Source organism: Sus scrofa, chromosome 13 (genome assembly GCF_054392235.1).
Source record: "Sus scrofa isolate SSC_HxYL_T2T_F1_AM1 chromosome 13, Sscrofa_HxYL_maternal_Yorkshire_Landrace_v2.0, whole genome shotgun sequence".
Classification (NCBI taxonomy): Eukaryota; Metazoa; Chordata; class Mammalia; order Artiodactyla; family Suidae; genus Sus; species Sus scrofa.
In genome coordinates, this window is record NC_139395.1 from 210,562,857 (window position 1) to 210,585,083 (window position 22,227).

Consider the following 22,227-nt stretch of genomic DNA (forward strand, 5'->3'; position numbering starts at 1 on the left):
CTTTATTCTTCCCGTGGTCCTTACTGTTGAGAGGACACTTTGCTATTAATCCCCACATATAAATGGATAACAAAAAAAAAAAATGAGATTTAGTTTCCTACTAGTTACCACCTACCTAAAGATGGATGTGTCTTTCACCAACACAGTTTTTCTGATTATAAAAAGTAACCCCTATTCACTGTAAAATCTTTCCATTAGAGAAAATCGTGCCTAAGAAAATAAGATTCCAGGGAGTTCCTGTTGTGGCTCAGGAGAAACAAACCTGATTGGTATCCATGAGGTTGCAGGTTGGATCCCTGGCCTCGCTCAGTGGGTTAAGGATCCGACGTTGCTGTGAACTGTGGTGTAGGTTGCAGATGCAGTTTGGATCTGGCATTGGTGTAGCTGTGGTGTAGGACAACAGCTACAGCTCCAATTTAAGCCCTAGCCTGGGAACCTCCATATGCCACAGGTGCAGTCCTAAAAAGATAAATAATGAGAAGATTCCCATTTAATTTGAACACTAAGATCCTTAATAGCATTGTGGCTATTTGGCTATATATACTATTGGTACCTGATGTAATTAAGAGAAATACTTCATAATTAAAGGATAAAAAAAAAACTTTGAAGATGAACTTTTTGGGAAGCATCATCCAGACAAAGAAACTATGGGGAAAAAACCCACAGAATGTCTGAGAAAAAGGAGAAGAGTAGACCCAGATCATCAAAGGCCACTAAATCATTTTAACATTGCTAGTGGTCAGAGATTCTATTCAAATTAAAGGAAGAAATTCAAAAATATGATTCTCACAGCATCCTGAAGTTAGCTGTAATACTCAGGACATTAAACTATCAAATGTGACTCATGTCCTAATTAAGCTTTCCATTTCAGAATTCCACTAAATAATGTTCACAAGATGAAAAAATTCTATCTCAACATTTCCTCAAGAGAGTTTCATTTTTTTTTTTCCCAATTATAGTTTTCCAGGAACCATCACACAGCAACCAAGACCATACATATCTTATGCTCTTGGTACCAGTCTCCCCAAAGGCCTAGATACATAGGTCTATATGGATAACCCTTGGCTGTCTTGGCTGTGGCTGGGCCCCAGCATCTCGGAGGAGCTGGCTCCATCTGCTCTAATAAAGATAAAATCCAGACGCTCCACACTGCTAGCTGCTTGTTGCTAGCAGGCCCATAAATTCACTTTTCCTGACTTGGATGGGATTCAGAACTGCTGGATCAGAGGCTAAGAAGACAATTAAAATTAAAATTCAGTGGCTATCGGTGAAGAATGATGTTAGCCCTTCTCACTCAAATAAGTTAACTAGTCCTGGTTTAAAGAGTGAGCCGTTCACTTGGATCCTGAAATTCTTTAGTTCCTAAGACTAACCTGCAATGTTTTCCCAAAAAAAAAAAATCCGTCTGGCTTTGACCCCGTTTGCTTCCAGAAAGAGAAGGTCATTTGGGTGTTCTTACTTGAAGTAAGCTGAAAACACACTCCCCCAAACATTTTTCTTTAAGGCAATTTAAAGGGTTTGATACAATTGGTGAGAGTTCACAAGACCAAGGCTGTAGGTATTCAAGGCATTCAATCCCCAAATTAAAGCAATTAACTGTTAGGAAAGGAAAAGGGGGGAAAACCACAGAGTGAATTTTTTAAAATCTATTTTAGAATAATTAGGTCGTTAAACTGTTTAGGTAAGTGAAAACCAGAGTTACGAGGTTTTTGTCTTTTTTGTTTTTTGGGGTTTTTTTTGCTTTTTAGGGCCGCACCCATGGCATACAGAGGTTCCTGGCTCAGGGTCCAATCAGAGCTACAGATGCCAGCCTACACCACAGCCACAGCAACACCAGATCCCTAACCCACTGAGCAAGGCCAGGGATCGAACCTACATCCTCATGGATGCTAGTCAAATTCATTAACCACTAAGCCACGACAGGAATGCACTAATTTTTTAAATTACAATGAAATGTTAAAGTTCAAGACATAATCGTAGACTGGAAGTCATTTCCTTTTTCACAGATTTATTGGAGTATAGTTGACTTAATGTTATATAGAATTGAAATAATTTCTAATCACAGAGGCTCCAAGATAAGCGTGATCCTAGCATTGATAAAACTTTCCTAGAGTTCCCGTCGTGGCGCAGTGGTAAACGAATCCGACTAGGAACGATGAGGTTGCGGGTTCAATCCCTGGCCTTGCTCAGTGGGTTAAGGATCCGGCGTTCCCGTAGGTTGCAGACACAGCTCGGATCCCGCAATGCTGTGGCTCTGGCGTAAGCTGGCGGCTACAGCTCCAATTAGACCCCTAGCCTGGGAACTCCATATGCCACTGGATCGGCCCTAGGGAAAAAAAAAAAAAAACTTTTCTAAAACCTCACAGCAGATCTTGCACTGCTCTTGGAACATTTTTTTCTAAAAATATTTTTTCATGCTCGATAAACTGCTCAAGAGGAGTAACATTAAAATGATCATCCTGCAAATATTTTTCCTCCCATAATATGAACCACAAGCAGAATTCAAGATACAGTTATTAGCAATATCCGGAAGGCATTAAATAGATAAACTTGCTCAAGCACTGAGAAGCCCAAAATGGCCTGAGATTACTATGAAATGTTTCGAAATTCTCTATTCTAAAAAGGATATTTTATTAATCTAATTCCAGCTAAAATGATAACCAAAGTGTTTTAAATAAGCAAAATAATCTGCTCCTTCAAGATAGCTCACTTCCAGAGATCTAAAAAACAGGGAGTTCCCACTGCGGTGCAGCACAAACAAATCCGACTAGTATCCATGAGGATGCAGGTTCAACCCCTGGCCTCACTCAGTGGGTCAGGGATCCAGTGTTGCTGTGAACTGTGGTGTAGGTTGAAAACCCGGATGGGATCCCACTTGGCCGTGGCTGTAGCAGCTCTGATTCAACCCCTAGCCTGGGAACTTCCATATGCCTCGGGTGCGGCCCTAAAAAGGAAAAAAACAAACAACACCTAAGCTCCTCTTCCAAGGAAAGAAACTTAAATGTGTGGTCTCTAATAGTATTTCTTTTGAATGCAAGGTTTTTCAACCTCAGCGCAGATCCAGATAATTCTTATCTGGAGGACTGCCCCCTGCATTGTAGGCTGTTACAAACAGCCCTGGCCTGTACCAGATAGATGCCAGATTTCTCCTTTTATCTAGGTAGATGCTAGGTGTCACAATCAAAAATATCTCCATATATTTCTAAATGTCACCTGGTGAGCAAAAGTGGCCCCAGTGAAGGACCTGTCCTAATATAACACAATAAAAAAATATCAACCAGCAGAAGTGTATCAGCCAAAACCTGATACCCAAAGATAGCTCTGTTTCAAAGTACCTCACAAATACTCCCTTTTGCAGCTTTGGTAAATAAATGAGTCATTCTCACAGTTTTTTAAGTAAATAAAATATTGCTATTTTTTACTGTGAAATATAGGAGCTTCAGGAGTTCCCATCATGGCACAGTGGAAACGAATCCGACTAGGAACTATAAGGTTACGGGTTCGATCCCTGGCCTCACTCAGTGGGTTAAGGATCCGACGTTGCTGTGAGCTGTGGTGTAGGTCACAGACACGGCTTGGATCTAGCATTGCTGTGGCTGTGGTGTAGGCCTGCAGCTGTAGCTCCGATTGGACCCCTAGCCTGGGAACCTCCATATACTGCAGGTGCAACCCTAAAAAGCCAAAAAAAAAAAAAGAAATAGGAGCTTTAAAATACAATGTTTCCAGTGCTTCATTTCTCAACCTATAACTGAAGTCATGATGGTATAACAACAGAAAATACAAAACTAATATACCACCAGGCTATGGAGTGAAAAGCTGACTTTGTTATTGACAGAGTCATAACTAAGTAAACATTTCTATTGATCCTCAGCTTTTCAAGAGCAAACAGTAAGGAAAGGATGCCGTCAGGAAAGCAAAATGACACCCCAAAAATGGAGAAAATGTTTGCACATCATATATCTGATAAGGGACCTATATATAGAATACACAAAGACTCCTTACAATTTAATAAAGCGAGAGAAAGCCACCTTAAACATGAGCAAAGAATATGCACACTGAGGTATATGGAATGATTGGCCAACAGAGACCTGCTGTATCGCACAGAGAACTCTACCCAATGTTCTGTGATAATCTACGTGGGAAAAGAATCTAAAAGAGAATGGATGTATGAATCACTCTGCTGCACGGCACAACTCTCACAATATTGTAAATCAATGATACTTCCCTAAGACTTTAAAAATGAAGACAAAAAAAAAAAGAAAGCAGAGTCTGAATAGACATTGCTCCAAAGAAAATAGATAATTAGCCAATGAGCAAATGAAAAGATGTTCAGCATCATGAAGTATGAGGGAAATGCAAATCAAAAGCAAAAGGGGTTACCTCCTCTCATCCATTAGGCTGACTATAACGAAAAAAAATAGATAATAACAGGAGTTCCCATCATGGCAAAGTGGTTAACGAATCTGACTAGGAACCGTGAGGTTGTGGGTTCGATCCCTAGCCTCGCTCAGTGGGTTAAGGATCCGGTGTTGCCGTGAGCTGTGCTGTAGGTTGCAGACACGGCTCGGATCCCGAGTTGCTGTGGCTCTGGTGTAGGCCGGCAGCTATAGCTTCGATTTGACCCCAGCCTGGGAATATCCATATGCCATGAGAGCGGCTGAAGAAATGGCAAAAAGACAAAAAAAAAAAAAAAAAAAAAAAAAAAAAAGATAATAACAAATGCTGGCAAGCATATGGGGAAATGGGAATCCTCATTCACTGCTGGCGGGAATACAAAATGGTGCAGGCACTATTCCAATAGCCAAGACATGGAAACAACCTAAATGTCCATCGACAGATGATTGGATTCGGAAGAAGTGGTATATATACACAATGGAATACTACTCAGCCATAAAAAAGGATGACATAATGCCATCTGCAGCAACATGGATGGAACTAGAGAATCTCATCCTGAGTGAAATGAGCCAGAAAGACAAAGACAAATACCATATGATATCACTTATAACTGGAATCTAATATCCAGCACAAATGAACATCTCCTCAGAAAAGAAAATCATGGACTTGGAGAAGAGACTTGTGGCTGCCTGATGGGAGGGGGAGGGAGTGGGAGGGATCGGGAGCTTGGGCTTATCAGACACGACTTAGAATAGATTTACAAGGAGATCCTGCTGAATAGCATTGAGAACTTTGTCTAGATACTCATATTGCAACAGAAGAAAGGGTGGGGGGAAAAATGTAATTGTAATGTATACATGTAAGGATAACCTGACCCCCTTGCTGTACAGTGGGAAAATAAATAAATAAATAAATAAATGGAGAAAAATAAAATAAAATAAAATAAAATAAAATGGTGCAGGCACTATGGAAAACAATCTGGAAGTTCCTCAAAAGGTTAAACATAGAATTACCATATGACCCAGCAATTCCACTCTGAAATCTATACCAGAAAGAATTTAAAATAAATATTCAAACAAGTCTTTGCACACTAATGTTTATAGCAGTAACGATTCACAACAGTCAACAGGCGGAAACAACCCACATGCCCAATAACTAATGAATGGATATAAATAAAATGTGATACACCCATACAATGAAATATTATTCGACAATAAAAAGGCATGCAGGGGTGATACACTGCAGCACAGATGACCCTCAAAAACAATACCCTGGAGTTCCCACTGTGGCTCAGCAGGTTAAGGACCCAGCGTTGTCTCTGTGAAGATGGAGGTTCAATCCCTGGCCTCGCTCAATGGGTTAAGGATCCAGCTTTGCCACAAGCTGCAGCATAAGTCACAGATGCCACTCAGATTCAGTGTTGCCATGGCTGTGGTGTAGGCTGCAGCTGCGGCTGTGGCGTAGGCTGCAGCTTCAGCTGCAGCTCCTACTCAACTGCTGGCCCAGAAACTTTCATCTACCACAGGTGTGGCCTTAAAAAGAAAAAAAAAATGCTAACTGAAAGAATACAGTCAAAAAAGACCACATTTTAGGAGTTTCCGTGTGGCTGAACCCAACTAGTATCCATAAGGATGCAGGTTCGATCCATGGCCCCAATTAGTGGGTTAAGGAACTAGTGTTATCATAAGCTATAGCATAGGTCACAGATGCAGCTCAGCTCTGGTGTTACCATAGCTGTGGTGTAGGCTGGCAGCTGCAGCTCTGATTTGACCCCTAGCCTAGGAACTTCCACATGCTGCAGGTGCAGCTGTAAAAAAAAACAATTAAAAAACAATAAAAATTCTAGAATTGAGGGCTGCCCAATTCTGTAAATAAACCAAGAACCACTGAACCGTACACGTCAAAGAACCGAATTGTATGGTATGTAAATTACATCCTAATAAAACTGTTCTCAAAACGAAAATGACGTATAGGCAAGGCACAGAAGACTTCGTCGTGCTTTCAGAACACAGTGTCACCAACACTGGCAGTGACAGAAGCTGGAGCCATCACAGGAAGGAAATTTGATAGGAAAGATAAGCCAGGACACTGACAGTCTCATTTTAAAAGAGGGAGGAGGTGAATGTCACTACCGTTGGTTGATAGAATGAAATTCATCTACACGAGTAACATAAAGATTGGACTATAAATACAATCATCGAAAATCTGGAGGATAAAGGAAGTAAGAAGCAATAAATAAGCTCAATTGTTCATTTGTCATAACAGGAAGTCAAAAAATAAAAGTGGCATAAGCATGTTATTTAGTGATATAAAGACAACCACTAGAAGACCTAAAAACAAACAAAAGTGATTATTTCTGGAGAGGACAAAAGTGGGTGGGGAAAAAAACAAAACAGGGACAGAATGTGTTTCTCATGATAAGCTCATCTATTCGAGAATTAGTTTGTTAATGCCATGGAATTATTACTTTGCATGTCATTTTTAGAAACAAACTTGTCATTACTTGAGTTGAAGAATTTACATGAAATGTGAATATACTTTGTGAATAGATAAACACGAACCTACCGTATGTAGAGCACAGGGAACTATATGCAATATCTTGTAATAACTTACAATGCAAAAGAATCTGAAAAGAATATACATATATATATAAAGCTGAATCACCTGGCTGTACACCTGAAACTAATACAATACAACACGGTACACTAACTACACTTCAATTAAAAAAAAAAAAAATTTGGAGTTCCCGCTGTGGCACAGTGGGTTATGAATCCAACTACAGCAGCTCTGATCCCTGCAGATTTCAATCCCCAGACCAGTGCAGTGTGTTAAAGGTTCTGGTGCAGGTGGCAGCTACAGCTCAGATTCCATTCCCTGGTCTGCAAACTTCCATATGCCACAATTGCAGCCATAAAAAAATAATAATAATTAAAGTGTTTCATCATCACTGAAGTTATGATTTAAATATATCACAGCATGGGAGTTCCCATCCTGGTACAGCAGAAACAAATCCAACTAGGAACCACAAGGTTGTGGGTTCGATCCCTGGCCTCACTCAGTAGGTTAAGGATCCGGTGTTGCCATGAGCTGTGGTGTAGGTCGCAAATGCGGCTCAGATCTGGTTTTCTGTGGCTCTGCTGTAGTCCGGCGGCTACAACTCCGATTAGACCCCTAGCCTGGGAACCTCCATATGCAGCAGGTGTAGCCCTAAAAAGCAAAACAAACAAACAAACAAACAAATAACTAAATAAATTACAGCAAACCAAGTTTTATAGCCAGAGACTGCATCCTTAGTAAGGCAGCTTGGAAATGTATGTTAGATCCTTAAGAGAACAAGAAACACACACAAAGTGCCTACCCTCTCTATGGCACTTAAGAAGCATCAGAAGGTCAAAGTTTGGCCATGGTAAGAATATCCAAAATATCCTAACAACCTCTGAATCCAAAGACATTTGAGATGTTAGAAGGCACATGTGGCAGTCTCCCCACACAGCTTGAACACACTTTAAAAACACTTTAAAAAGAAAAAAAAGGTGGAGGAGTTCCCTGGTGGTCTAGTGGTTAGGATTCAGTGCTTTCACCACTGCAGCCCCGGTTCAATGCCTGCTCTAGGAAACAAAGCCACTGTAAGCCACAGCGTAAATAATAATAACAATAATAATAATAAAGGAGAATATAGAGGCTGCTTGTCAGAGAACAGAAAGAAATTACTACATAGTTGCTTATAATCAGGGTTACAACTCCGACACTGGGGACTCAGGATTCCAGGCAGCCAAACTGGGGCATTCTTAAATGTTAGGTGGTAGAATTAATTAGATGTTATGCCAAGCAACACACATGACCAGGAGTGACCAGGGTACCCCAGAGACCTAGGGGCTATACAGGCGTGGAAAGGGGCCTTGGGGTTAGCAGAATGGGGGCTGGGAGGGGAGCTATGGCACGATAAAGGACTTGCCCACAGGTTCCCACTGTCCAAGGATATCCTTGTGCAGGTGAGGAGATCAAGATGCACATTTTGCAAAAAAAAAAGACCCAAACTATCACATTAGCTCAGGAATCAGGTCAGACTCCTACAAAGTCAAAAAAAAAAAAAAAAAAAAAAAAACCACAAACCAACAAACAAAGCACATCTGAAGGTCATGGCGAGAATAAACCCACAGTTCTGAACCTTTAAAACACTGCACAGGAGTTAGTTCCCCCTGTGGCACAAGTTTGATCCCCAGCCCAGCACAGTGGGTTAAGGCGGTAGCAACGTAGATCTGATCCCTGGCCCAGGAACTCCATATGCTGCAAGTTGGGGGAAAAAAAAAATCCACTGCTCAAAAAGCAAGTGGGAACTAGCTAATGAGTTGCTGACTCTCCTACATTTTCCTGCTCAAACTCTCCTTTTGGGAGTTCCCATCGTGGCTCGGTGGAAACGAATCTAACATCCATGAGGACGCAGATTCAATCCCTGGCCTTGCTGTGGTGTAGGTCACAGAAGCAGCTCAGATCTGATGTGGCTGTAGCTGTGGCTGTGGCGTAGGCCAGCAGCTACAGCTCCAATTCGACCCCTAGCCTGGGAACCTCCAGATGCCACGGAGGCAGCCCTAAAAAGCAATAAAAAAAAAAAAAAAAAAAATTATCCTTTTGCCCAGCCCACCACCTCCTCCTCTTCTGAAAAGTACTCATTGGGTGAAAAACCCAACCACTCCATTTCCATGGTCTTAACCACTCCACGGATCCCCAGACTCCTGCCTCCCCCTGGCCTCCCGTCCCCCCGGAGGTTGACCTGGTGGCTTTCCAGAGCTTGTTATCACCCCAGCAGTGGGAACCAGAAGCAGCATCCAGAACTGATCCGTCTTTACAAGCTGAGCATCTCCTGGCCCAGGACAAGGGCGATTAGGCAGACAGGAGAGGGGCCATTGCAAAGGCAGGATATCCTGTCTCTATGGCCCCAGAGAACTATGTTTGGGGTTTTTTAAGGAAAAGCAACTGAATCTCCTTCACCTACTCTCCCATTCATTCCCCGCCAATTCCAAGCCAAGCCTGGTCCCAGGTCTGCTGTCTCCCCGTCTCATCGCCTCATACCTGTACACTTCCCTATATTCTCAGCCTTTGGTCTTTAATAAAATCCAGCTCTAGGGGACAGAAGCTGGAAATAAATTATGCAAGGGGTTTTTTTGAGTTTTGTTTTTTAAAGGAAAGAACCCTGGACCCAGAGTCAGGTTCGTTTATTTATCTATTTGTTTTACTTATTTATTCATTTACTTATTTGCTTACCACCTCTGTGGCATGCAGATTCCAGTGCCAGGGATTGAACCCAAGCCACAGCAACAACAAGGCAGATTCTTAAACATTAGGCCACCACGGAACTCCTGTTTTACTTCAATTTTTTTGGTTGGTTGGTTGGATGTTTTTTAAGGCTGTACCTGCAGCATATGGATATTCCCAGGCTAGGGGTCAAATTGGAGCTACCACTGCCAGCCACAGCCACAGCAATGCAGGATCCAAGCCACATGTGCAACCTGCATCACAGCTCACAGCAACACCAGGTCCTTAACCCACCAAGGGAGGCCAGGGATCGAACCCACGGCCTCATGGCTACTAATAGGGTTCATTACCACTAAGCCACAATGGGGACGCCTTTGTTTTATTTCTTTAAACCAAAGACACTTTCCCCTCCCTTTCATTTCTCCTCCTTCATGAATTCAAAGTGGCCCCAGCCAAACTGCTAGAAACCCCTTCCTCCAACTATATCCAAGTGTCCCTTTAAGGCAAGAAACTCCGTGACAGCACCAAGACTCAGAGGCCTGGGTCCATTCAGAAACTGAGGATGCGCTCAACTGAAAGCATCTTCCTCCCACAGCTCCTCTCAGAGTCATCACTCTTTTGGATGCACACAGCTAAGCAGCTCTTATATTGGTCCAGTGTGTTTTGCTGTTGTTTCAATAAACCAAGACCTCACTTGCAGCTGAATGCAAAGCTATGAGCTCAGGCTCAGCTCAACACAGAAGAATCTCTCTCCACCTAGCAAAGGAGCTCCAAGGGCTTCTGGAAGAATCTCACACAAGTCCAGGAGGAATCTCTCCATATCCACAGTCTCGGCCTTTATGAATTTCTTAATAAGGTCCCTGGAGACCACAGGAACAGTGAAAGGCTTATGCTAGAGGGGTGTGGAGGTTGGAGAGGGGACGGAAGGGGAAACCCACCACACTGTGAGTATTTTGTACCTTTTACACTACAGCATTGTTTTATTTTCAGAAAAAAACTCTGTTCCTGGCTGAGTACTGCTTTATTTTTGAGTGCCGCCTTTAATCTTTTAATTTTTTTACATTTTTAAATAAGTGATTTGGCCTACAATGAAGACAGAGAATTTCTTTTTTCACCCAGGAATTATTATTTAGATAGAACTGAATGTTTAGAGATGAAATACTCTGAAGTTTAGCAGGGTGAAAAACAGAAAAATGTTACTGGGGGCCTTGCAAATAGGTATTTTTTTTTTCCTGGTCCTATGTGGGGGAGGGAAACAGAACGGATATACTCTTTCCATCTGCTTAATTTAGAAAGGAAAATGAGTATGTATCTATGCATGTATGTACACACACACACACACACACACACACACACACACACCCAGTGAAACAGTGTTTCAGATACAGGAGTGCAAAGGATCCCACACAGTGAAAACAAGGATCTTTCTCAACCATAAGCCTGAACCTGTGGGATTCAGGATTCACTGTACAGGACTCTGTACACTACCCAACGAATCAAAGTCTCTTTCTGCTTTTTATATTCTTTTTTTTTTTTTTTCTTATGCTTTTTAGGGCTACATTAGCTGCATGTGAAGGTTCCTAGGCTGGGGGCGGAGGGTTGAATCGGAGCCTACACCACAGCCACAGTGATCCGAGCCTCATCTGCGACCTACACCACAGCTCATGGCAACGTCGGATCCTTAACCCACCAAGCGAGGCCAGGGATCGAACCTGCAACTTCATGGTTCCTAGTCGGATTCGTTTCCGCTGCGCCAGAGGACGAGAGAATGCCTCTGCCTCCTGTGTTCTCAGGCAGAAGCTCCCTGCCACCACTGACTTCCAGGTGAGGCCTGGATGTGATTCCCCATGCTCTGACCTGCACTCCTCATTCACAAAATCCTCCTTCTGGCTTAACTTGTAAGTAAGCTGCTGAGGTTTGGAAAGGAAAGGTGCGTTACTTTGCAAAGGAGGTTGTTACCACGTGCACCCAGCTGGCCCAGGGCAAAGCTCTGGGGGAGGAATTCCAGCTCAGGCACTCCAGAATGCCTGGGGTTACGTCTGCTCACTAGAACTGCAGGAATTTGGGGTCTGGGGGCTGCGGGGGTGGGCACAGGCCATCCAGGCATCCCCTTTCTGGTTTTGGAGGGGGAGGGGAGAGGTGGGGCACTGGGAGAGACTACTGTGGGGGAGGGAGGGTTGAGGAAGTCTTTGTCCAGGCTCTTTGGAGGCACATTAGAGTGGAGTTAAATTGTCAGCTAATGAGATTTCCCAACCACGTGCTCCCTTTTAAGTCTAGCGCCGCCCCCCCCCCCAGGGATTTGATCCCCAGACAGCAGCAGGGGGCAAAGCGGCCTTCAAGCGTCCCTAAGGGCCAGAGAATTCCCAGAACAAGTGTGGGAAGGCTCGGAATCACTTCTAGGAGTGGAGCCTGAAATAGGTTATCTTATTTATTCACTGGCATGGAACAGTAGTGCTCCTGGCCCCAGAGCCTGTAAGAGGCAGCTTCCGCTTGGGGTGACCCGACAGGCCCTGGGGAGCCAAGGGTTTGGGGAACATTCCCTGTGGGCTTCTGCCCCCACTACACAGACCATTCTCTTGATTAGTTTTTGGTGTTTTGTTTGCTTGTTTGTTTGTTTTGGCCATTAAAGGCCCCTTGGTCTATATTCAAAGGATGCGTTATGGGACCCAGCTCAATAATTTGCCCCAACAGGCAAAAAAGGGTGTTGAAACAGGAAGCATTTTTCTCCGTATCTTATTCCGGAGCCAAGCCTGAGACTGTCTTTTTCAAACCATGTATTCATCTGATTATGGGTTATTGAGGGGCTTTGCTTGTTTTCGTTTTTCTGGTATGAAACTGGCTTCTCCCTTCGCCTGAAGGAAATGAGCAATGCTGAGCCAGTGGAGCAGAGAAAAAGCAAAGTCAAAACACACTGACAGCATTTTGAAGATATTCAATGAAATCAATTCTCCTCTTCTCCCTTCCCTAGTTAGTCAGCAGCCCCCTCCGTAGGTATATTTCTCTTCTACTCAAAGATAATTACCTAGCAACTCGGGTGTTTACCACTCCAAGACAACCTCCCTGGCTGAAGCTCTTGATGGTGGGGTACAAGACAGCATATTCTAGAAACCAGCGATTGACCCAGCTTCTGCTACAAGACACGGCTCAGATTTCACTTCTACCAGGAAGTGTTCCCTGCTTGCCTCCAGGTACCTCTTTGTTCAAACCTCCCTCCATCCCGGTTTCACCTACTTTGCACAGCGGCCATTGGTTCACCAGGCTCCCCACCTGGCCAAGGATTCCTCCTCCACACCCAGGCCTGGGTCTCAACATAGCCTTTAAGGAAGAAGGAAGGAAGCAGAAACAACTAAAACCTAGTGGAAATCCGAATACAAAAAAAAAAAAAAAAAAAAAGGAACTGTAAGCGATTAGATTAGATAAGTATACTGAAGCCTAAGGTCAAGTCAACCAAGTCCTGTTTGAAGCTGAAAAAAAGCAATCTCTCCTGCTTTTTAAAATAGAAGAGGAGCTGGGAGAATAGAAAATTGCAGAAAAGGAAAGAGATGAGAGACCTTGCTCTGCAATTGAGTCTCTTTAACAGGAAAACATTATTCCAGCGTTTAGTACGTGGCAGTCACTGTGCCAGTTGATTTATAGTGTCGTTTAACCCCTACTTCCACCGCAACAAATGAGGGTACTCATTACCCCCACTTTACAGACGCGGAAACTGAGACGCACGGAGATTAAGTAGCCCGGGCTGGAATGGATCACCCGGCTCGGGAGTGATGCTGAGTAGGCACTGGAAGCTGGGTTTGTTTGACCTCCGCGCCCAGGCTCTCAATCTCTTCTCCAGCTCAAACAAAGTGGGCGCCAAATCGGCACGCGTGGGTAACCCGATCCACACCGCTCAAGAATGCCCCACAGCTGCTCCGCGGGGCCGCGTGGATACCACTGAAACGGGCACGGATTGGCCAGCGTCCCCAAGGGCTCGCGCGCGTCCTTCAAGACTTGCCAACACGCAGGGAAAGGCAGACTTGGAATCAACCTGGGCTGACTCAGGGACAAGGCCAGAGGATGCTACAGGAAAGGAGGTGAGCGTGGCTCAGTCAGCGCCCCGACGGGCCACCAAGGTGTAGGGGGCCTTAGGGCGCCGTGCGCAGCAGGGACTGGGCGCGAAGGCGCCGTCTGGTCGTCTTTTCCCTGCAGCATCTCGCCAGGAGGCCCGGGGAGGGGGCGTCACCTGACAGCATGCACCAACTTCTCCCAGCTCGGAGGGGGCGCGCGGCGGCTGCTGGGGCCGGGGGAGCGCAGCGCGAAGCTCTAACCCAATGGCGAGGTCTGTAAACAAAAGCGGGCCCCACGCGCGACCCCAGCCAGGCGATGAGCGGCGAGGCTCAGCAGCATCCGAGCCGCTGAGCCCGCAAGAGAGCGAGGTGGGAGTAGGTTCCTGAGCGGGGACCTCACGCACAGACCCGAGGACCCCGCGCCCGGACCAGTCATTGTCTGCGCGCGGGCAGGAGGCCGCTTTAAATGTCCCCTCCCAGGTCTGCCGCGGGTCCCAGGCCCTGTGTGCCGATCCCCGGGCTCTCCGCCTCGTGTGTCGGGTCCCAAGCACTGTACTGATTGCCCAGGTGAGTGTCCAGACGACGTCGCCGAAAACCTAGGCCTGGAGATGCCCAAGTCAGGGACGGAGACACACACACAGAGACACACGCAAGCACACGCACGCCCTCCCCAAAGTTGACAAAAAATCAGCCGACAAATACTAAGTGACGCCGCCGCCGCAGGTCCGCGCTGACCTCCTGCTGCCAGGAAGACCGAATACCAACGCCTGGACACTGTCACTTCCATTTGGCGCCGGGCACCTGAGCGCCACTGACTCGTCCCCCTCTTGACTGCTCCCTCGAGCGAGGGATATCTCCCCTAGCCTCCTCGTACAAGCTCCCCACCTCCCAAATGTGGGAATGCGAAAACAATACGAGTAAAGCCCAACCGGGGGGAGCTAGGACCCACCGGGAGCCCCAGTGTGCGGGAGATGGGGGTCAGGACGTGCCCGTCACGGGCAGAGTGGCTCCGGGCATCCTCAGCGCCGTCCCTCGGGGCGGCTCTGGCCAGCCAGCCTGCGCTCCCCAGACTCGCAGTACTCACCCGCGACGCTCATCCCAGATCTCAGTCACAGGGCCAGGGACAATGCGGGGCCGCTGGGCTCCCGGGGCTGCGGGCGCCAAAGCGTTCGCTGCGCTGCAGAGCTGCGCGCCCGACGGCGGCGGCGCTGCTCCGCCCGGCCGTGCTCCGGACCGTTCGCGGTCTGCCAATCGGAGCTGTCAGGGTGCCTCCGCCTGCGGCCCCGGGGGCGGGGCAGCGGGAGCCCGTGGGAAACCGAGCACCGATTGGGCGGCCTGACAATCGCTCCGCCTCCGGCCGGCCAATCAGAAACGGCGGGTACAGGAGCGGGGCGTTCGGAGTTGGGCTCGGCAGTGACAACAGGCGCACGCTGGGTACCCGGGCTGTATCCCAGCCACCGACGCGCGACTGGAGAGATGCTCGCACCACGAGCGCGGGGACTGCCTTCCCACGAAGTTCCGGCGGCGCGGCCAAGGGAAAGCAGGGGAAGGCAGCCTTGGCGCGGCGGGCTGAGCAACGGCGAGGAATCCCCTAACAAAGCAGCTCTGGGAGGGCCGAGCGGCCTCCGCCTCCTCCCGCAATAGGTCCGCAAAGCTGCCTGTCACTGTGCATAGGTGGAGGTGGCCAATGACGTAAAGACAAGGAGCTCGAGTTGGCGCGCGCGCGCGGCTCGGCATCAGTGGGATTGGTCCGAGGTAAAGGATTTTCCTGCCACCTTAGGAGGAGAGGAAAGGGGACCGGAACGGGGGAGGGGAAGAGCCAAAAAACGTTGTACCTGAGACACGTGGTCTGGCTTGGGAGACGTGTACCAGACTCTAGGGGGAGACAGGAACTTTTTTTACGAGAGGGGAAAAAAAAAAACCCTAACGTAATCCCTTCCTGTGGATTCCGGGGCTGTTAGACGCTAACCAAGCTCCGGGTAGGTCACGGTGGCCTTATCCGAATCCTGGGAAGTCCAGGACTCGCCGGGTTGACCCACCTTGCCCAGCTAGTACACGTAAAAGCACAGCCTCACGTTCACCTACTGAGCAGAATGCGACTCGGGCTACGTTCCCACAGACCTCCCGATCTCTTCCGTAAAATCTGGAAACGATGTTTGCCTTTTGAAAGGTTGTGAAGGACGAGGAAGCCCGGACGCTGACAGTAGAGACTCTAAGGAAATCTCTTCCCCACACCCGCCCGTGCTTCGTCCTCACCTTAAGAGCGTTAGACACCACCATGAAGAACAAAGGTTGGGATGAAAATTCATTACTACCTGATTCGGTGGTCCAGTTAGCCTCAGAGGGTAGGAGACCCGCGCTCCCGGGCTGTTCTAGCTGAAAACAGAAGGAAACCGCGAGAATATTTGCCTGTGTCCTAGAGGGTAAAACGAAACTGCAAACCCGAAAGTCACCCTTGACTTCTCCTTCTCCTCCTCCTTCCTACCGTCTAGCCTACCTCTCCAAATCCATGCCCTCCTCCCTATCCTCTCTCCCCGGTGACCAAGTCAAGAACCTCCCATCTCTTTCTACCCCAGGCCTTGCCTCCTGAAATCCATTCGCTTTGCAGAGTCATCCTTCCAAAAGATGTACAGGAAAATCCCATCTTGCTCTCTCACTTCTCCATCCCTTCCTTTTACCCAGAACCCACCCACCCTATGCTTTCCTTTGACGTGCCTAATTCCCACCTGTTCCTCACACTCCATCAGCCAATGCATTTGTGCAGTAGACTTTTGCTGAACTCCAACCACAGCGGACAGTCTTGTAGACCCTGGAAATCTGTATCCAGTTAAGGTTATGTACCTATATCTCCTACCCCCAAAGCTCCCACCAGCCTCTATATCATAAGAGGCTGAAACTGCCAGTTAATTCTGGTCTCCTCAATAGCAGAGCACTCGATTGGATCCAGAGTTTGCTCTCATGCTCTCTGCTGTATTCTAGCCCTTAGCACTGTACTCGGCACATTTGGGGCACTTAAAAATACTTGATCCGGGGGAGTTCCCGTCATGGTGCAGGGGAAACAAATCCGACTAGGAACGATGAGGTTGCGGGTTTGATCCCTGGCCTCACTCAGTGCGTTAAGGATGCAGTGTTGCCATGAGCTGTGGTGTAGGTCGAAGACGAGGCTCGGATCTGGTGTTGCTATGGCTCTGGCGTAGGCCGGTGGCTACAGCTCCGATTAGACCCCTAGCCTGAGAACCTCCATGTGCCGCAGGTGTGGCCCAAAAAAGACCAAAAAAAAAAAAAAAAAAAAAAACTTGATCCATGAATTATAGAGGAGTCCAAAGAGAGGCAAAAGCTTTGAAGATCCCAAGTGTTTCTAAAACATCACTTTGAGGAGTTCCCTCATGGCTCAGTGGGTTAAGGATCGGCATTGTCACTGCTGTGGCTCGGGTTCAATCCCTGGCACGGGAGCTTATGCAAGCCATACCAAACAAAAATCAGTTTGAGAAAAATGGTTAGAATAGTTGATCTCACAGTAAGAGTCCACCAGGTTCCATAATGGGTATTGCAGAAATGTTGAATGAAGTTTGAGTGATTTTCCAAAAGACGCCCTTTCAAAGAACTAACTCATCTCAGCCAAGACCTTGCCCAATGGCTACACCTGTGGCATGTAGAAGTTCTGGGGCCAGAGACTGAACCTGTGCTACAGCAGCAAACAAGCCACAGCAGTGACAATGCAGGATCCTAACCTGCGCAGCCATCAGGGAACTCCCAAAAGAGCAATTCTGAACCTATTACAAGCCACCATCTTGGAAGGGGAGAGAAAAACAATGTATATATAATTTATATATATAATGGAAATAGAATGTATACACACTTATACACTAACAACAAGACTATTGCATATCAGAGAAGGAAAGATTTGTTTTATTATACCTCTGATACTGAGTGTCTGGTACAGCAGCTGAAATTATATTTAAACAATATTGTGAGCTTCTGTTGCTTGCAACACCCCCCCCAAAGAAAAATATTTCTTCTCTGCCTCCCTGAGGGGTGCTGCCATCACGGCTCTCCTGTTAAGGAGGTAACAGGGTTGCAAGGTGAGCTTCAGGTGAGTCCTCAGAGGGGCCATCTGATTGCCATGGTTATAGCTCTTTCTGCTCCTAAGGAATGCGCAAAGTGATGGAGAGGCAGAACCCTGGATTTAGACTGGCTGGTTTGAATCCAAGCTCCACGGCTTTCCAGCTCTGGAGCCTTGTGCAAGTTCCTTAATCTTTTGTAAGCCTCACTTTTTCATTCTGTAAAACAGGAGTGATACCACCTAATCCACAGGGATGTTAAGGGGATTAAAAAGAGGTCATGCATAGCACATACTATGCACTCAGAGAAGTGAGCTCTTGGGTTTAGTTAGCTAAGTTCAACTCTCTGAACCATAGTTGCCTCATCTTTAAAATGGGATAATAACCTTTCATTAGGTGGTTGAAAACCCTGAAGGAGACAATAAAAGAGAAATGCCTAGCCCTGCCCATAAATGCGAGATGGATGCAGAGGAAACTACCATTGGGGTCTTTCTGTCAATCCTTCTCCCCCGGCCCCACCTACATCAACACATCGGGACTGGCCTCTCAGGATCTGCTCAGGGCTGACTATGGGAGGTCTTGTTCCCAACAGCCATGGTGCTACCACTGAAATCAGTGGAATTAGACTGACCCAGCCTTTGCATACATTTCTTGACCTCAAAATCCTGAAAAGCTACTACAGCTTCCCATGCAGTTTCTTGACTCTGCTCAGCAGAGAATGTCACTGCCTCACAGGGTGGCAAAGAGGACGGGGCGTTTTGATTTAAACACAGACAAATGCCATCTGGCGTCCCATCTCCTGAGGGCACTGCTGACATCTAAAAAGAACATAGCATTGGCATTAAAGAAAAAAAAAAATGAGAGTGGTCAAGGGCAGAATTAAGGGTTTCGGATAGGAAAACCAGCAGGAATTCTATTTCTAGTTCCACGGCCCCAACTTCAACTACAAGTCAACAGTTTCTTCCCATCACTTACTGAAAGCCTGACAGACAGTCGTACTAAATACAATCATAGCGAAGTCACAGCAAATGGCCCTCCTCACCATCTTCCCAGTATCTAAACCACAGAGAGGACGTCGTGGCGCAGCGGAAACGAATCCGACTAGGAACCATGAGGTTGCAGGTTCGATCCCTGGCCTTGCTCAGTGGGTTAAGGATCCGGCGTTGCCGTGAGCTGTGGTGTAGGTCCCAGACACAGCTTGGATCTGGTATGGCTGTGGCGTAGGCCAGCAGCTACAGCTCCGATTGGACCCCTAGGCTGGGAACGTCCATATGCAGCAGGTGCAGCCCTAAAAAGACAAAAAGGCCAAATAAATCAATAAATAAACCACAGAGATGAGCCCACACCCCCCTTTCCAGGCAGCTCTGCTTAGCCCTTATTCCTACCCGGCCTTCCTTTCAAACAGATGCTCCCTGGGGACAGGGCTGTGATCTGTTTGGTTTCCTGCTCTAATCCTGACATCCAGAACTGTGACTGCCAGAGAGCAAGTGCTCAGTCAGTATTTACAGAATTAATGAATTAGCCTCTCGTGTTCCCTACCACAAAGACTTTGGCATGTATTTTCTTTTCTGGCATTTATTTGTGGCTACCCTCTTAAGAAAGGGCATGAGGGGGCGTTTCCATTGCGGCACAGTGGAAGTGAATCCGACTAGTGTTCATGAGGTAGCTCTGTCCTGTCCTTGATCAGTGGGTCAGGGACCCCACGTTGCCCTGAGCTGTGGTATAGGTCGCAAATGCGGCTCGGATCCTGTGTTGCTGTGGCTATGGGGGGCAGCTGCAGGTCCAATTTGACCCCTAGCCAGGGAACTTCCATATGCTTCGGGTGTGGCCCTAAAAGCCAAAAAAAAAAGGCAGGCATGAAGGGAGTTTCCTTGTGGCGCAGTGGGTTAAAAATCCAGAGTTGTCACTGCAGCGACCAGGATCACTTGCTATGACATGGGTTTGCTCTCCGGCCTGGGAATTTCCATATGCCACAGATATGGCCCAAACCAAAAGACAAACCAACAAATAAAACCACACAACACACACATCCCTAAAAGAACTTCACTCACTCATGTTAGAGAGGGCATTAATAGTGCAGTTTTGTCTCCAACTAAATTTCAGCTCCTAAGGGCATGTTTCACTCTCATGGAGCTTATATGCTGTGTATGTTTAGGAAATATTTGCCCCCAAAGCACTTACTGGTTAGCGTTCGCTTGGAAATCCACTGAGAGAGAGAGGTGAGTGGTTTTCCAAAGCAACTTTTTTTTTTTTTTTTTTTTTTTTTAAGGGCTGCACCTGCAGCATATGGAGGTTCCCAGGCTAGGGGTCAAATCAGAGCTACAGCTGCTGGCCTACACCACAGCCACAGCAACACCAGATCCAAGTCATGTCTGAGACCTACACCACAGCTCATGGCAATGCCAGATCCTTAACCCACTGAGCGAAGCCAGGGATCAAACCCACAACCTCATGGTTCCAAGTCGGATTCGTTTCCACTGTGCCACAATGGGAACTCCCCAAAGCAGCTTTTGAGTTTTGCTCTGATTCATCCTTAGTCTCTTGTCAAACCCCTTCTCTTGCTTAATCACCGCAAGGATTAGTAGACAGTTTGAATTAAAATCTAGAATGAGAAAATTCAAGTTAGTCGTATCTTACAGACAGGGACCTTGGTTTTTTTACCTTTCTGAGCTTTTCTCTAATCAGTTGGCCAGGTCACAATATCCAGGCCCTGACAATAGGTTCAGAGAAAGTAGAGTCTCTGCCTTTTGGTTGGGGTAAGCCATGGCTAGGATGGTATTCTTCTGAGGTTCACTCATCAAAAGTTTTGCTATGTATTCTGAGAAACAGCTGGAAGACTACTTTAAAACCTAACTAGGAGTTCCTGTTGTGGCCGGCAGCTGTGGCTCCGCATTGACCCCTAGCCTGAGAACCTCCATATGCCTCACGTTCGGCCCTAGAAAGGACAAAAGACAATATAAATAAATAAATAAAAATTAAATTTAAATTGTAGTCATTTTGGAGTTCCCATCTTATCTCAGCAGTAACAAATCCAAGTAGCATCCATTAGGATGCAGGTTTGGTCCCCAGCTTCGCTCAGTGGATTAAGGATCTGGTGTTGCCGTGAGCTGTGGTGTAGGTTGCACATGAGGCTTGGATCTGGTGTTGCTGTGTGGGTGGTGTAGGCTGGCAGCTGCAGCTCCGACTTGACCCCTAGCCTGGAAACTTCCATATGCTGTGGATACAGCCCTAAAAATCAAAAAATAAAATAAAATAAAATTGTAGTAATTTTTTATGCTGATAGGTGGTTACTAGACTTATCATAGTGATCAATTTGTTTTGCATAGAAAAACCAAATCACCATGTTATACACCTGAAACTAATATAATATCATATGTCAACTATACTTCAATTTAAAAAAATTAAAAGGAGGAGTTCCCTTGTAGCATAGCAGGTTGAGGCTCTGGCATCGTCACTGCAGCGGCTTGGCTTGATGCTGTGGTGAAAGTTTGATCCATGGCCTGGGAATTTCCATATGCTGTGGGAGTGGCCAAAAAAAAGATAAAATAAAAAACAAAAATTTTAAAAAAAAGGAGTCCTGTCTTGGCTCAGTGGTTAATGAACCCAACTAGTTTCCATGAGGATGCAGGTTCGAACCCTGGCCTCGCTCAGTGAGTTAAGGATCTGGCATGAGCTGTCCTGAGCTGTGGTGTAAGTCGCAGATGTGGCTCAGATCCTTTGTTGCTGTGGCTGTGGCAGAGGCCAGCTGCTGCAGCTCCAGTTTGCCCTCTAGCCTGGAAACTTCCACATGCCTTGAGTGCAGCCCTAAGAAGACAACCAAAAAAAAAAAAAAAAAAAAATCCTGGGAGTTCCCACTGTGATGCAGTGGGTTAAGAATCTGACTGCAGGAGTTCCCGTCGTGGCACAGTGGTTAACAAATCCAACTAGGAACCATGAGGTTGTAGGTTCGATCCTTGCCCTTGCTCAGTGGGTTAAGGATCCAGCGTTGCCGTGAGCTGTGGTGTAGGTTGAAGATGTGGCTCAAATCCCACACTGCTGTGGCTGTGGTGTAGGGTGGCAGCTACAGCTCTGATTCGACCCCTAGCCTGGGAACCTCCATATGCCATGGGAGCGGCCCTAGAAAAGGCAAAAAGACCAAAAAAAAAAAAAAAAAAAAAAGAATCCGACTGCAGTGGCTCAGGTTTGATTCCCACCTGGTATAGTGGGTTAAAGCTTCGGTGTACGTTGCAGCTGTGGCTCGGATTCAGTCCCTGGCCTGAGAGCCTCCATATGCCAAGAGCGCAGCCAAAAAAAAAAGCTTTGGTTGAATCATCCGCACAGAATGTCTGGGCAACACATCAGCTGTCCTGGAAAATGCAAAGTCACCTGGGAGGAATGAGAACATTACAAACGACTTTTTTTTTTTTTTTTTTTTTGTCTTTTTTTGCCTTTTTTATGGCCGCTCCGGCAGCATATGGAGGTTCCCAGGCCAGGGG

General features: G+C 46.6%; 1 protein-coding gene across 7 annotated transcripts in view; it reads right to left on the bottom strand.

The window, feature by feature from the left end:
- TIAM1 (TIAM Rac1 associated GEF 1) overlaps positions 1-14,930 on the bottom strand; it is a 461,825-nt gene extending 446,895 nt beyond the window's left edge. For all 7 annotated transcript variants that reach the window (XR_014825120.1, XR_014825122.1, XR_014825121.1 and 4 more), the window contains exon 1: positions 14,776-14,930. The gene's annotated coding sequence lies outside the window, so the exon portion shown is untranslated. The remainder of the gene's footprint in view (positions 1-14,775) is intronic.
- Between the last annotated feature and the right edge of the window lie 7,297 nt (positions 14,931-22,227).